Consider the following 15,774-nt stretch of genomic DNA (forward strand, 5'->3'; position numbering starts at 1 on the left):
TGGTAGAAAAGAGATAACCTTTCCCACTTGGCCATAGAAAGTTGAGGGGTGCCATGGTCCCCTCCAGCTCCCATATAGATTCGCCATTGTGCTCGGCCCCTTATAGGTTTTTTAAAGACTTTAATACTTCACTTTTTTAACCAATTAAGAGTAGGTGTTGAAAATATTTTAATTGCTAGTATTTAACTTCTCTTCAAAATGTGTTTGATTTGCTAAAAAAGAATGATTTGACCGAATAACTTTTTTGTACTCTGTTTGTTGTAGATTGAACTATACAAAATATATGGCAAAAGACATAACAAAAACATAAATTATTGCCCCTCAATAAATCACAGGACAACTTTTTGTCTCAAAAACAAATTATCAAAGAATATCAAAATACCATTTTTAATCTCTATCTTTAATATTTTAATTTATCAATAAAGAATATTTTAATAAAATTATATTATTTTTGTCTGATGCATATACATATCAAACAAGTTAGAGTATATTTTTTTTTCTTTTAATCATTTTATTTCTCCTTCTCGTTATTTAATATTTTGACTAATGAATATCAATATTTTATACATAAATAAAAAATGTTATAATAAAAATTAGGGTTAAATGGCTTCCACCCCCCTCGAATAGTAGCGAAATTTGGTTTTCCCCCCTATTAATTTTTTTTTTGTCCTGACCCCTTAACAAAAAATGATTCTAAAATGAAAAACCTTATGGAGCCAGATTCTCTCAATTTAGCATACGTGGACAGAATGTTCATGTTGATGTGGCATGGGGTGACACGCTGGCACTTTGCATTTTATAATTAGGGCCAATTGCAAATCCCCCCTTAGAAAGTTAGGGTTTTCCATTCTGAAAAAATTGCAATGGGGAAGAAGAAGCGTGCTTCTAAGAATGTGTCGCCACCGTCAAAGCCGTCGGAGAAGTTGTCAAAGACGAAGCTAGGGAGGAAAACAAAGAAGGAGAAGGATGCAGAGAAGCAAACAGAAGATGGAACATCCGTTCACATTGCTCAGGTATGATTAGTTAGGTTATGGTACCTCCCCTGATGATTAGGTTTAAAGACTTGGTTTTTAATGTGTTTTCATATGATTTCAGTAAAATGATATGTTCAATGTTGTATTCTAATATGGTGGTGAGTTTGTGCTTCTGAATAACGGTGATACGATTTACAGAGGGGGTGTGTCGTCGTTAGTTTCTGAACTTATTTTAGAAGAGTTTACAATGGATAGTGTACATAGGTTGGTGATGGGTTGGGGGTACCGCGAAGGGACTTATAGAATCTGGACTCTAATTCGTGAAATATGTGAAGATTATTTTCAACTTAAAAAGGATGACGATTGTTATGACTTTGCTGCATATAGTTGTGTTAATCGAATAGATGGAGAACTTTTCATAGAGCATGATGTTGATTATTCTGTAGCATCAGTCTGGTCGCCTAGGTGTGTCAATGAGGTTGTTGAGATGGAAGGAAGTGATGAAGATGATGTTGAAGGTTTAGGTGACAGTGAAGATGAGAGGGCCACTACAAACTAAACATGTACAAGACCCTGTAGATAATGGCTCAACACAAGTCAACACTGATTTTTTTGGAGACATCACTGATGAACTGCTATCAAGCCTTCCTGTCATACCCCAAAATTTGCCCATACCATTTCTCACATGCAAGTTCAAATCAAAACACAATGCCCCTACACATATTCTCCTACACAAAGCTCTGAAACTAGGGTTTGGATTATTCAAAGGGAAATCAGTGAATCAATGGTTCCAAAGCATCTCATATGGCTAAATACACTCCACACTATCTCTATGACAAGTATCAAGGCTTATCTCCAAGTTCTGGTCATTCAAAAGTTCAAAAGGTCAACAGTCGACTGGGTGACCTATAAAGTCAACTGTGGTCAAAGAAGGATCAAAACTCCTGACTTTTTGTCAAAATCCTCATATTGAAGTATCATTCACCATTTGATCAAGAATTGATCATGGTTCATCAAGGAAGGATCAAAAATCAACAAATCAAAAAGTTTCTAAATTAGGGTTTTGTATAGGAAAAGTCAACTGAACTTTGACCAGCCATAACTCTCACATGGAACATCAGAAATTTTCCATTCAAAGCTCATTTTGAAGGAAATTTGATTCTCTACGAATTGGTGTCTCACATACCAAGTCTAAAAATGCTTCATTTAAGAGATATGGACCAAAACTTTATAGGTCCTTTTCAAAAGTCAACAAAAAGACACTTTTTTCAAAAGGTCATAAAATGAAAATGGAAAATGATTTTGATATGGGACCAAAGACACTGGTTAGAGGACTCTCTAAGGTTTCTAAAAAGTCTTAGAACACATCCATACCTCAAAAATTGAGAAAGATAGACCTTGTTAAAGTTAGGTTATTTTGGAGGGAGAAATGTGAAGGAATTCAAATATTTTTGCAAATGGGCCCAAGTTCTTTTGATCCAATCTTGCTATACAAGTCATCTAGAAGCTCTAATCCAATTTCCACGAATTTATGAGATTTATTTGATTTTTTATGAATTTTTATTCATTTAAAATTGACATAATTCAAGTAATTTAAACAAAAATCAAAAGATTTGATTGGAAAGATTGAAATTGGAAAGAAAAGATCAAAATTAGGCCAATTTTAGAAGGGAAAAATCAAGTTTCAATCAAAATTCCAATTATTGGATTCAAAGAGATTTGATCAGTTTTTGTTAACCTAAATCCATCACATATATATAGAAGCAACTCAGACCTAAAGAGGGAGAAATCTGTAACGTCCGTATAATTTTAATATTAATTTAATTTTATTATTGAATTAATAATTACAATTATTAAAGAAATTGTGGAAATAATGAATAAATAAGGTTTTTGGCTTTTGGGCCATATGTGGAAATAGTAAAAGAGGGGGGGGGTGATTCTGTAAACCCTTTTACTAACTTTATTATTATTTCACAAATATTTGGAATTGGGGAAAAGAAAGAGCGTGAAAGAGCAGAAGTCTGAGGAACGAGGAACGAGGAACGTGAAGGAGAACGGTAGAGGGAGAGACCAAGAATCCAGAAATTTCCTAAGGTAAGGGGGGACTTGTCTGATTATCATCTATTATCGGGTTAGGGGTTGATAATGCTGAATAGATGTAGAATTCGGATCGATTGAGTCATATGATAGGTTTAGGGATTGAGTCAATTGTATGATGTTTGATCTCTATGTGTGAATCTGTGATGTCTGCGTTGTTATAGTCTCATTTGATGTGTAATTGGTGCATTATGAGATGTAATTTGTGTTGTTTGTGCATTCTATTTCTCTATGTTCGCACTGGTATGTATTGGGGGTGTTTGGAATACATAGAATGCTGTTTTTCTGCAGATTGGGGTTTCTGGAATCGCGGTTCGCGCCGCGTACATAGGGTTGGCGCCGCGAACCTGAAGGCAGAATGCCAGGATTTTGTGATACGCACAGGTCGCGCCGCGTACCTGTGTTCGCGCCGCGAAGGCGTATTTCTTTCTCGTTCCGCGCCGCGTGTGGATGTTTGCGCCGCGTGCTGTTGGTGTTTTGAGATATTCTTTTAAAGTTCAAAGAGGCATAACTTTTTAACCGTTGGTCCATTTGATGCGCCGTTTCGGGCTAAATGAACCTTATAGAATAATCTATATGATGATGATTGATTGGTTTTAGAATGATGATAAATTCATGTATGCTATTCCTTATTGATGATGATGATTGGTGCAGATACATGTATATTTTCTATGTGATGATGATAGAATTGTGATTGAATGATGGTAATATATATGAACATACTTGATGATGATGATGATATTGATGATGATGGTATAAGTATGTTATATATGTTGCATTCATTCACATTCATTGAGGATACTGTATCCATAAGGGTGTGTTGGATCAGTGAAGGGCATGATTCCCATTGTGTGGAATCTGTGCTGGCAGGGCCGTATCTGGATGATGATGGATCGGTCATGGGTTATTCCCATTGGATGATGTTGGTACCACATGCATAGTGTCAGTTCATTCATATGCATAATTTATAACATGATTGGATGTATTCCGGTGTTGTAAATGTTGATGATGTGTTGGTTGTTGTTTGACTTGTTTGAATGTCTGTTTATGAAACAATTGGGTGAATGATGCAACTGTGATGTGTTATTGCTTTATAACCTTATAACATTTGTTAATTATGATGAGACTCACCCTTACATGTTGTCATTTTCAGATTGAGGATAGCGACTGTTAGACTCGGTGAGGATTAGCTCATGAGTCAATGTTTTAGTTAGCGTCAGGTGTCATGCTCTGGTAGTTGTAACACTGGGAACGTTTGTTTGTAGTTTGATTGTAACTCTACACTTATTGGTTTTGGTTGAAGTCTGATACATTAGTGATAACGTTGACTTGATGAAATATTTCCGCTGCGTAGAACATGGTTTTGAATGATGAGTTATGATTTCCAGGTGTTTCGATAATGCATGACTTATATTGACGTGTGTTTTTAATTATTATGAATTGTGATGTCTCTCTACATGTTACTCTGATTTAATAATTGCTTATTTGCCGCGGGTTATTAGAGGGGTGTTACAAAATCGGCAGCCAAAGAACATCCAACCCGAGCTCAAAAACTCAAGGAAATTCCAAAGATCGAATTTGCAATACAAGCCAATTCAAAGTGTGTTATTGTCTCCAACACGTTCCCTGAAGATCACTGAGTGATTCCCAATCACTTTCAAGTCACAAAGCGCCAAGAACAAAGCACTGTAAGTCATTCATGGCTGTTTCTTAAACTGACTCGATCCTATGTGTTCATACATCCATTCGTAAATCTAATTGCATATTCATGTTTAGAATGTTTGGTTCATCGTTTCTGGATAATTTGACGTGTTATTATGGTGTTTCGAGCAAGATACCATGTTAGGGTTCGTACCCTCGAATTAGGGTTTTCTTCTACAGGTGAAATTATTACCAATTGAAACCATGGTTGAATTCGCAAGGTTCATACGAACTTAATGGACCTGGTGCGAAGAATTTCTGTATCGTTTTGCCCCTATTCGTTATTTTTCAGGAATAGAGAAGACCTATCATAGCGCATCTGAAAAGGAGCGGTGTTAAAAGTGGAGGCTGAGGGAAGAAGACGATGAGGTGTCGTCTCCTGGTTGGGTGGTTTGAAGTTTGTGATGTTCCCAGCTGGATCACATGCGATAAGAAACACGCCCTAACGTGCTCCCTCACCATCCGGGCCGTCCCTTCCATCACCAGATCAATCCAACGCGCTCTAAGCTGCCAGTCCATCATGGATCTCCACACATGCGCAACATAGGATCAAAAGTTAAGATTTTTGTAATTTTTTTTATATTTTTAATTGCATAACCTAGTTTTATTATATATATATATATATATATATATATATATATATATATATATATATATATATATATATATATATATATATATATATATATATATATATATATATATATATATATATATATATATATATATATTCAATCTCAATATTTTTTATTTATAATACATTATTTATTTTGATTCATTATAAACTTTTTTTTATATATATCTATTTATTTATTTATTTATTTATTTCATTCATATACTTATATTTTTTTATTATATTATTCATATTATTTATATTAATTTGTATATTTCAATTTATATATTTATTTATTATGTATTTATTATTTATTTTCTTATTTAAAATTATATATTTAATTATTTATATATATTCAAAAATTCATATTTATTTTGTTTTCATCCTAAAAAATTCCTAAAAAATATATTTCATATTCAATTTTATTTTTTCAATTCGATTTAATTAATTAGGTCGTCAGACCGATAATTAATTAAATGATTTTCTTATTTAATTCGTACCCTAATCAGGGTTTACGAAGATCATACCCTGCACTGATTATTTCTTTTCTGTGCCTTTTCAGGGTTAGAAATATGATTAATCCCGACTACGCGCCTGATCCAAAATACGAAGTTAAGTACTCTATTTAATTTAATTTAAATTCTATTTGGTTTATTTTTAGAATTAGGGTTTGTTCCGCCTTCATTTTTCTCTGCCTTGCCTCTTTTCAGGGTTAACCTTAAGGCATCCTCCGACTATCAACCACGTCAGATCAAATGCAAAAAGCTAAGTGCCCTTCATTTAATTGCTTATTTCAAATTATTGTCTCGACCTTCTTATTTTAGGGTTAGAGATGTTCGCCTCTGAATTAGCCATACACTCACCCTATTTTTATTTGCCTTTTCAGAGTTTGTTGATTGCCAAAGCTACGAGTTTGGTAACCCTAAACTCTACCCTTTTATTTTTCTGTTTAATTATTACTTGTTTTTTCTGTTTAATTATTACTTGTCTTTTCTGTTTAATTATTACTTGTGTCAAACCCTGTTAAGGGATCCGCTGGTTACAATTTCCCTCCCCCATATCTGTTTTAATCTGCGTGGTTAGTAAAATAGGGAGTGACAACTGTGAATTGAATTTAGAATCACTAATTTACAAGATAAATACTTGAATATAATCACGTGATTGTGCACACACGCACGCTTTTGGGTAACCCTCTCTGTTGCCTTGTTGCCTGTTGCCTTGTTGCCTTGTGTTTTTTGCAGAATAGCCAGTCCCTCGAATACGAGGATACCTCAGCCATGTTGCCTCGATTAAAGGTCATGGTCCCTAATGATGCTGCCTTCGATACATTAACATGACCTCGACCCTCGGAAGTTGCCTACGAATAAGGCTGAGGTATCTTCTGGCTGCCTACGAAAAAGACTATTCTGATCCTTCCCCTTAGACTACCTGCCCTTCTATTGCATGGGTCAGTCTTTGGACGAACGTAACTCGATGACCCTTCAACCTCCAAACGAAAGGCTTCCTGCCCTCTTATGGCAAGGATAGACCCTTCCATTCTGAAAGGCTAAAAAGAGACCTATCATCTAAGTTTAAGGTAATTGCCCCTAATTGCCTTGCCATGCTCTATTTTCTATATTCTTTCTCAAAATTCTTCAAAAAAACTGGCTACGCTCATTTACGAGCTAAAGTCCATTTTTTCTCTTTCATCTATATTTTCTGAAAACGAGCAAGCAAAGCAATTAAGAGCCCATGGAAAACCATGGATGCAAAGGGTGCCTTACACATTCCCTTTGCATAAATTACCCCCTGAACTTAGATTTCTTTAAAAGGTTTTTTCTGTTTCTTTTAGCCTTTCTGAATTTGTTTGGATAAAATAAAAGTCGGTGGCGACTCTTGCTTTACCGCATATTTCGATTCAATAAAGTCAGTTCACCGTATTACACTTCCAGAGATTAACTCTACCCAATGTTCTTCTATGAATGGCAATGCACAAAGGAAAGGTAAGGCAAAGATGTCACCTAAGAAGCATATCAAAAGGAGGACAAGTGAAATACAAAAATTGTTCTGGTTTAAGAAACCAATCATAGGGCCAGGTGCTAATCCAGATCAGCCAATGACTATAACTGATGAAGACAAAAACGATGATGACTCAAAGCGTGGAAAGAAGAAATTAAAGAAGAAGTGTTAAGTTTTTAGATGCTGATATGTCCTAGTTATGTAATTAGTTAGTGAACATTTGTTTTTTACTTATGTTTTGTGTTGGTACAATGGTTATGTTTTATGTTGGTACAATGATTAAGTTTTTTGGTTGTACTGAATTATGAATTTGGTTGATGTTGGAACAATGGTTATTTTGATATGTAAGACCTGTTAAACTAAATCTTGTTAACAAATTTCTGTTATTTTGGAACAATGGAACAATGGTTATGTCTCCTATGTTATACTGAAATATGGCAGACACATTTTAAACCAAACTTTTCACCAAAATATAAGACCTTTTATCATTGATTACGCAAACACATCAGTACACATCATTACAAATCATTACAAATCATTGCACATAATTTGGAACAACACACATTACACACATTACATTACATATAAGTGTACAATACACCCATTACAATCCAAGACATCACCAACATCACTTTCAGTTGGGAAATTCTTCTCTTCAAATGAGCCTGCTTCACCTTGGATTTTTCCAGCATTGCTTCTACTAACTCATTCTTCATTTTTGCCAACTCACAATGTTTACATACTTGTTCTGAAGGTGTGATTTCATCATCCCAAGCAAAAAGGTCACAACTATTGTCCATCTGCAACGACAATACAATACGATTACGACTTAAATAACAAAAAAATTCTTCTCTCCAAATTACGACTTAAACCCAGCAAATACAATAGATACGATTTATACATTACGACTTACCCCTGCATTTCTGCACTTCCAGAATTTCCGGTTGCGATTTTTGACGGTGTTAGCTACCCACATCTTCATAGGACGACTACATCCACATGTAGGACATTCGAATGGTAGGAGTTGCAGCTAACAACACTTTTGCTAGAAGACATTTGGTACGAAGAAGACGATGCAATAGAGGAAGAAGTTTGAAGAAGATGATGCAACAGATGAAGAAGCGTGAAGAAGATGGTGATATGGAGGCAGTGTTTTAAAAATCGGACCGGACATTAAACCGGTGAGGGTATTGGGTCACTGGTTTATTGATCGAACCACTGGGTCACTGGTCGAACCGCATGACTAAACCGGATTAAACCGGATAACTTGGTTGAATAGACCGGTCGTTATAACAAAATTATATAGGTATAAAATCTATCGAACCAAATGATTCAGTCCCTACAAAATATAACTAGTACTTAATTTTTTTTGAAAACATCATATTATAAAAAAATTCACAAGTTCACAATTTAAATTCAAGTTTTACACATGGGTATCACACACAATCAAATAGTACATAATTATAAAATATAAACAAAAATTTAATCACAACATAATTTAATTGAATAATTTATAACAAAATAATTCCTAAATTTAATTTTAATAAAAAAGAATTATTTCAATGTTGGGATCTCCTTTTTCAATATCAAAATTATCTATAACAAAATCAACTGCATCTACAAACATTTATTTATTTATTTATTTTATTTTTAATTAAAATAGTTAAAATGACATTGTTTTAATTTTTTAAAATAAAAATAAATAAAAAAAATTGAAAAATGCATTTAAACCACCGGTTCACAAAAACCGCCGGTTTTCCCGGTTTTGGCGATTTACACCGATTTTGACCGGTTCACACCGGTTCAATGACATTCCCGATCCAGCTATTGAACCAGACCGGTTACCTGACCGGTTCCCGGTTCGACCGGTCGGTCCGGTTTTTAAAACTATGTATGGAGGTACAAATCTGGAAGAATCGTGATTTGGGGATATAGTGATATGGAGGTACCTTATGAAGAAGACGGTGATTTGGGGATTTCCTGCAAATTGCCTTAATTATAAAATGCAAAGTGCCAGCGTGTCACCCCATGCCACATTAACATGAACATTCTGTCCACGTATGCTAAATTGAGAGAATCTGGCTCCATAAGGTTTTTCATTTTGGAATCTTTTTTTGTTAAGGGGCCAGGACAATTTTTTTTTTTTAATAGGGGGAAAAACAAATATCGCTAATATTGCAGGGGGTGGAAGTCATTTAACCCTAAAAATTATATTATTTAGTACAATAGATATATCAAACAAAATAGACAAAAAATTATCCAGTGCATCGATCACCTGCATTGTCTAATACTATTATGTCTAATATTTCTTATTTTGCAACTAGGATTGTAAACAAGTCGAGTCAAAATTGCTTCGTTAAAAATTGGTTCAACTTAAATATTGGTTCAAGTTCGACACAAAATTTTTTTAAGCTTAAATTCGGCTCGTTATAAATTCACAAACAACTCGATTCAACTCATTAGGTTCATCTCGCTTACTTCACAAATTTAAAATAAATTCTAAAAATAAAATAAAAGATATATGTTACAAATTTTTAAAAAGCATTATTTTTAAAAAGTAGTTTAAAACAAATTAAAAGATATATGTTTTTTTTAATTTAAAGATATTTTTAGATTATGTAGATTATCTTAAAAGATATTTAGAAGATATTTTTATTAAATTTAATTTTTTTTAGAAGTTATATTTAATTTTCTTAAAGTTAGAGAAGTTTATAAGATATATATTGATTTTAGTAACTTAGAAATTATGTTGGTTTTTAAATTATTTTATAAAAATTTATATGATGTTGATTTTATTTGTGTAATCGTTTTTAGAGATATTTTGGTTATTTGAGAATATAAATTATAAATTAAAACGGATAGATTAATAAAAATATAGGATTAAGAGTAAAACTTTAAACCAACTCTTAAAAAAAAATTTTTTATATTTAATTGAATTGAGTGATTAACTTAATGATTCGAGATATGTATAATTCACTAATTTAATTATTGTACTTAATTTTTTGCTCATATTTATCTCATTTTATTTATAAATTTAATTCACTAATTTAAATGTCGAACTAAGTTCTAAACTATTTTCGAATTGTTTCCCTAGAAACTATTAAGTCATTGTTTGATTTTGATTAGGATCTATTAATTCATACCAAATCATATTGAAGTACAATTTGGTAAGTATTTTTTCATGTTGTAAATAAACTAAAAACAATTTGGTGAGTATATCTACAATATAAGAAAGTTAGATGTTCTGGAAAAGACCTAACTGCCCATTTGCTTTCTTAGAGAGCCACGTGGCTACTTCCTTTGCATTTCTTTGCTTTTGCTTTTGCTGTCTACTACCAACACTAGGGTTGCTTCTATTTTGAAAAAACCACGTTCTCCCTCTTCCTCTACCTCTCTCTTCCTCTTTCTCTTTCTTTTGTCTCTCTTTCTCTGATATTGTTCTCTTCTGATTTCTGTGCAGATGAATATGATGTTGATGGAGACGGTGAACACGTTGCTGATGATATCGTGATGTTGATGGTTTGTTTGCTCAAGCTATGGAATTTGTGGTCGGAGTTGAATCGTATACGACGAAGAAGACGCCGATTCTCCTCAGATTTTAGAGGTTTGATTTTTACTTTATTGTTTTACATTCATTTCAAAATCTTCATATCCTTCAGTTTTACCCTTTTCAGATCTGTAACCGTTCAATCACAGCAATCCAGAGCGATTCGTTTTACCGAACCTTTTCAGATCCCCTTTTCATATCGTCACTACTATCCATACCGTTGGTAAGATTTTGTTACTATGCTTTTATTGAATGTGTCTGATTGTATAGTTATCGTGATGTGCGTTAGATATGTGGCGTTCAGTTTCACGGTGGTCGATCTGCGGTGGCAACAACATGTTTCCGTCAGTGACTGTGGTGGTAATATTCAGAATGAACTGTGTCTGAAATTTTCAGTTTAGGTTTTGTTATTAACTTACCCTCCCTTAAACCCTAATTTTAGGTTGATTTAATAATGTTTTGTATAAGTAAATGATATTTGTTCTGCAAAATTTGTAATGAGTTGCTTTGTTTCAGGGATTTATGGTGCCATGGCTGTTGCGGGGAGTTTTATATGTTCGATTACCATAATTGACTCTGTTGGAGGTTTTCATCTTTTAATAGTTGTTGTTCTTTAAGAACTTGATATGTCTTTCCTCCAGTTATGTACAAGTTTGTTTCGATTTCAAATCGATTTTTGGTTTCTATAACACCGATTTATTGTAGAAATTGAATCTTTAAAAAGTGTACTGATAATTCTATAATTTCTCTTTCAATTTCCAAATGCTGGTCTCAAGGATACTTTTTTCTTGCATACATGATTTGTTTGGTCTGCATAGCTAGGCACAAGCATATCATTCTATCCTTTGATAATTTGTAATGGAAGGTTGGGATTGATTTCCTAGGTAACTTTTTGTTATATTCAAATACAAAAGTGTGTTTGTTGTTTGAAATTGTAAGCTGAAAATTTGAGTTTGGAAGGACTTTTTGTTAGAATTAGTGTGATTATATTTTGTAGAAATCTTGCCTTTTGATAATTTCAAAAGTGTGGTGAGGATTGAGATGGATTCTGACTGAAATTGGTTAGAGTTTGATTTTGTTTGTAATTGTAATTTGGATGTTTGAATCAAAATGAAATTTCAATTGTGATTTTTGAAATGTTGAAACTGAAAATGTTGTTTTACTGTACTCGTGTAAAACGTGATCTGATGCAAATGTGGTCCTGAGAAATTAGTTTCGTCAAATGTTATCTGTTACATGAACCTTTCAATTATTGATTCTGAAATAGTCTCTTGAATCGGTTGAAAGGAAAAATCTATATGGAGTTTCAACATGAGGTGTTTTATGCAGGTTTAGAATGTGGCGAATTTCGGAATTAACTCGGTGAACATATGGATGCATGAAGTCACCCATCTTTGTATAACGGGATACCGGCTCTGCGTCAAAGTAGCCAGAGGCGAACATAACGGCTCTCACAAAGTAATATAAAAAGGATTAAATCAACTTCCGAGGGAGATATTTTGCTTACTAATTTGCATTTATCTCATATACTTCTTCTTATTTAGTGTTATATAATTCGATGGTTTTAGACATGAATTTACTGTTATGTAATTTTACTGTTATGAAATTATCTGCAGGTGTTTATCTGTCAAAATGCAGTTGAAGGCCTTCTGCCAGTGCCTGAAACTTGCAATGACTTGCGTAAGCTTTGAGCTTTTCCTGTGGATGCGAGGGAGGAAGCTATACATTCGTTGCATATGCCTGTTGTATTCCAACACCTACACATTCTAATGCATATGCCTCGGGAAATATTGCAGAGGCTTATGATCGAACAATGAAGGAGGCTATACAGTTGACAAAGTATGTTTTTCCTGATACTGCATATGCCTGTTGTAATTTCATCGTAAAACACACCATGACTTTCCAACATGACTATAAATTCCCTGTTGTAATATATATTTTCATCTTTGATCAACTTGAATTTTCTACCAATGTAAGCATAAAGATCTCACCTTTTCAATTGTTTCATCCCCTCATATTTCTGTTTTAATTTATGTATCTTAAAATCCCTTTTTGATTTCCTATAGTAATGTTTACTTCAACAATTATTTGATTCTGCAGATGAAAGTAGCTTTTATAGACAAAAACAATTTTGTAATTTGTCCATCCTTCAACGTTTATTTTGGTATCGTACTGAACCGAATTTTATGCGGCATACTGCAGGTTTTCATGTGGAAAGCAGTTGATTTGGTGCAGGTCTTTCCCATTGTCCTTAGTTGCACCCAATGGTGATAAATAAACATGATTGCACCTATCCAAGATAATAAGAGCTTCTCTTTTGTCTCCATTGTTTTGTTATTGGTATGCAATTTTTTCTTCTCATATTTTTTGTTACATCCCTCCTGATATTCTCTTATCTACCTTTCTGTTACAGCTTTTATTATCCCCTTTCTCCGTTAAGGCTTTTATGCTGAATCCGGTTTTATTGAGTTATGCAGGTTCAGTTTAGTAAGCAGCTTGGATCGGTTTATTTTGAAATCATGTGTAGCTGCTGGGCTTATTCTTGGTTTTGCACTGCTGTCTAATTGTTGCAGGTGCAGGGTGTTTGGTTTTCGCATTGTGTCGAGTGCAAGGCTGATTCAGTTTGTCTTTGGTTTGATGGCATGCCTTCAAGTTTCTTATGTTCTTTGATTGCCAGTTCTATTCCATCATTTGTATAGCAGGCTCCAAGGGGCGGCCGCGGTAAATTATAGAATGTTGTTGTAATGAGTAGAAAATCATGGGAGGCTCTCCCTCCTGAGAGCAAGCCTCTCAGTGGACGACTTAATGTTGTTCTGACTCGCTTGGGTAGTTTTGATATAACAACTGCATAGAATGTTCTTATATGTGGAACTGTATCGTCATAATGGAACTGTTGGTTACTTCTCCTTACTGTCGTTCAATTGAGAAAGTATTTCTTATTGGCAACAATGAGATATTTAGGTATATATTATTTATTATTTGATCTTCATAATCACATTAAGCTCTTTCTTTGTTGTATCTGATATTTTCATGTACAAAGAGGCGCATCATGGACTTGGATGTGAAGCCATCCATATTACATAAATTGAAGTGAGCATTGAGTGTGATACTTTTATGGCTCAATTTGATTGCTCTTTATTTCATCTGTGGTACTTGTCTGTCCCTTTGGTGGAAAATGGCATCTGCTATTCTTTTAACACTTATGTGCGTTTAACGTGTTCAACAAAAGAGTCCCAGGGTCTGAATATTGATCCAATTCTTTGTGATAGTTCAAACTCTCTAAATATTCAAAATTTGATGTTTATAAAGGATCTCATTTCATAGTTTTCATGCTAACATATTTGGTTTTACTTATCAAATGGTTAGAGTTAACTGTGTGGTCTAAATGGGTACATGATAGAGTTGAATTGTCGTCCTGATGTTGCCATACTGAACCGATATGTTTGCTTCTGTTTTAAACTGCTTGAATGAATTCTCCATTTGGGTAATGATGATGAAGTTAGATTGGTGATAATTGCGGCATGAACATGTTAGTCTCTATAACTGTGACTTCTGTGTCGAACACGGGGGAATTTGAAAGCATGATTGTGTTATATAACATTCGCAAACTGAATCGGATATTTCTGTTCGAATTTTATTGTGATGATGGTGACCTATACTAATGTTATGCAGGTGTTGGTAGTGACACGATATTTGCTTGCAGCAGGTCCTTTGGGACTGGTGTGAAGAGCTTCGGATACGGCAGGTTATGTTATTTAGACACCGGTTAGCTTCATGTATATGGCTGCTGAGATAATGTGACGGTCATTGAATCCGAATGGAATCGTCCATATTTCGAATAATGTCTGAACTGAGTGTATGTGTTTATGAGTTTTTCCTTCGGAATGTATCTGTATGTTTTTGACTCTGCACTGATTTTGGACACCTTAGTATATTTGGATATTTTCGAGAATGAATGGAGCTGCTTTAGGCTTCAATTGGTGAAATAAGTTTAATGTTTTGTTTTGTTATAAATGAGTGAATAGGTGTAGATGCACTAGAGACTGAAGTTGACATACAACATGTTGTGTCGGCTTGGACTGGTATCCCTGTGGACAACGTCTCGGTTGAAAAATCTGGCCGCCTTCTCAAAATGGAAGAGACCCTACACAAACGTATTATTGGTCAACACGAACCAGTAGAAGCCATTAGTCGGGCTATCCTTCGAACTCGTGTTGGATCAGAAGAAGCCATGATTCGACTTGACATGAGTGAATTCATGGAAAGGCACACAGTCTCCAAGCTCATTGGTTAACCTCCGGGATGTGTTGGTTACACCGAGGGTGGTCAACTGACCGAGGCAGTTCGGCGTCCTCCCTACACTGTTGTACTCTTTGATGAAATTGAGAAAGCCCACCCTGATGTATTCAACATGATGCTTCAAATCCTGGAAGATGGGAGGTTAACAGACAGTAAAAGAAGAATTGTTGACTTCAAGAACACACTTCTTAGAATGACATCAAACAGCCTTTGGAATTCTTTGTTCATATTGTAACTTCATGTGTCTTTCTTATATTTGCTTGTATGTCTTTAGAGAATGTTAAAAGTATTTCTCTTTTTTATAGTTTTCTTGTGGTACCTATCATTAGTATAATTTATTATAAAATACAGCAGAGCTGCAAATCATGTACTCCCAATATGTTTTTTGATTTATCAACTTTAAGTTAAAACTTCTAATGCATGACAGTCTTTTACCTGGTGATGAAAACTCGAGAACCTCCTTTCTGGCGTAGTGAACAAGCAGCAGTGAGATGCTCCAAACTTCTGGCAACTAAGTTTGGGTGTCTACAGGAGTCACATGTTTT

This window comes from Vicia villosa, linkage group LG3 (assembly GCF_029867415.1).
Source record: "Vicia villosa cultivar HV-30 ecotype Madison, WI linkage group LG3, Vvil1.0, whole genome shotgun sequence".
In the NCBI taxonomy this organism is placed as follows: domain Eukaryota; kingdom Viridiplantae; phylum Streptophyta; class Magnoliopsida; order Fabales; family Fabaceae; genus Vicia; species Vicia villosa.